Below are 2421 nucleotides of genomic sequence, written 5' to 3' on the forward strand. Positions count from 1 at the left end.
CGGATCCCCTTCTCAAATTCTTGTCTTACCATGGAGGTATTATTCATGGTCTTACATAACAGCCACAAAATATTCCGCACTCTTCTCAGGTCATAGCAATTTCGTGGAAAATATACGCGCGCGTAAGTTGGCAATAGTTACTATAGATTTCGAATGCACATAAAGTTTCCTTAGTGACAGAAAGTGAGACAACAAATCTCAGCAAACCCGAGGATAATCTTATACCTACGTATTTTTACAGCAAATTTTCATTCATCATTATGTCTGACAGTAAACTAATAGTTGATAAACTTCATCAACTAAGTCAAAACCATTGTAAGGAAAACGTAAGTAGAAATCGACTTTAATTATTGACATATTTTAAGAGAGGTGAGAGTTAAGTGCTGTGCCGTAATTCTGAGTTGGAATTAAAATGCAGTGGAAATTATTTTGAGTGACAAATGGTTAAATCAGGGGAAAATAATGAAGTACTGTAATATAAGTAGGCCTATGTTATTAAGAGACAAAACATTTATTGTATTTTTATTATTATGAGATAGGCATAGCCCTAGTTTAAATAGTATGCTGTATTTTAAATATAAACTTTACTATGCTTATTCATATAATGAATAACGGATATTCAGGATTGCCTACGTACGTCCAACTTGCAATTCTGTGTAATAATTAGGCCTATATTATCATTAGGCTCTTTATTATTATTATTATTATTATTATTATTATTATTATTATTATTATTATTATTATTATTATTATTGTTATTATTGTTATTATTGTTATTGTTATTATTGTTATTATTATTATTGTTATTATTATTATTATTATTATTATTATTATTATGAAAATAGATTATTTTTTAAATAGAAATTAAATTTTATATAATAGACCGAATACTGAATTTTTTTGGCAGGCACGCCCTTCTTCCCCATGGTGGCGTCGATTTTCACGATTCCGTCGATTCTTCAATCGCCGTCGTAAACGGAAGGTAAGCATTAGAGTTTTCTATAGAAGTTCATGTCCGGACGTTGAACATTATAGAAATTTACTAGTCCTTTTCTACTAATTAATTTCGTTAATTCTTCAGGTCGTTCCAACATCTCTCAAAATTATTGATGAGGTCTCACCGCAGACTACAACCGAACTCCAACCCAAAGTTGCTGAAGCTCGAGATCTTTCCATTGTAGACTCTGGAGTGCGAGACGGTGCAGCCAGTATCAACTCATTCAAGCGACTGGAAGACGAAATTCTATTAACCTATGGTAGCCCATCGCCTAATACTAAACGTCGTCAAAAAGAAGAGGTGAAAAGAGAAAAAGAACGCAAAAAATGGGATGATCTTCAGAAGGAGATCAGAGACGTCCTTGGAAATAGTGAAGAATTCTCGATCGCCATCGACTCACATAAACAACCGACGACTCCAAAGTCCTACGGCAGTCATGTTGACAAAGAATTCCAGACACCATCAACTACAATTCCTCAACCACTACCAACTTCAGAAACCAGCAGTGATCCTGCAGCCGATGCAGAAAAACATGATAATGCTTTTAAGCTTTCCAATGCATCAACAGTCTCAGAGGAAACTAACAGTCCCACACCTACTGACAAAAAGAACAATAGAAAAAAGTTAAGCGAGGTTTTCAGCTTAGCACGTCTAGGCAAAAGTTCAAGAAAGCAAGTAAAACGTAAGGAACTTGTAGATGATGGGACACAAACACTTACCCAACAACGGTCAGAGGTAAGCACTATGACCAAATTGTTTGACAAGGCCGACAAGACAACGAATACCTCGAAAGTGAAAACCTTGAGCAAATGTGTGCAGGTGGAACGTGCAGCACGACATATCAACAGCATTGATAAAGCGGCAGCAACTTTGACAGTCAACACAGAGACGGCCGCTGTATATGATAAAGTAACCGTATATTCAAACAAGTTACAATTCAATGATGGGCTTGAAGATGAATCGTATGACTCATTTCGAATGAACGAAGACACAGAAGAGCTTGAGTACTTTGCTAAGTACTGGGAAAAAGCAAAAGTGAATACCTATGACGTGACCCAGCAAGATAAAGAGGCTGTTGCAGAATTCATTGACTTGGAAGATTCAGATGATTCCAGCGAAGAGTATGACGTCGATGACAGCCCCCTAACCAACGTCGACCAGCAGCTGAATTCTATCATTACACTTAGTAGATGTCTGATCCAACAAGTTGAGCGAACAAGATCTGATTGGGCTAAAGTGTGCCAGAGCCCAGTCCCCGATTGTCTTGGTATGCACCGAGGGGAAGTTCTGGATCTAATCGCTTGGAATCTTAGGCGCGAATGCAGTCGTCGAATGGAAATGGTTTCTTACAATATGCAGAATGTCGGCAAATTGCAGGAACTTGTTGATGACGTTCGATTCGATCAAGAATGCTACATGCGGCG

Source organism: Anneissia japonica, unplaced genomic scaffold, assembly GCF_011630105.1.
Source record: "Anneissia japonica isolate Jap-2015-1 unplaced genomic scaffold, ASM1163010v1 scaffold597_len517326_cov190, whole genome shotgun sequence".
NCBI classification, from domain to species: domain Eukaryota; kingdom Metazoa; phylum Echinodermata; class Crinoidea; order Comatulida; family Comatulidae; genus Anneissia; species Anneissia japonica.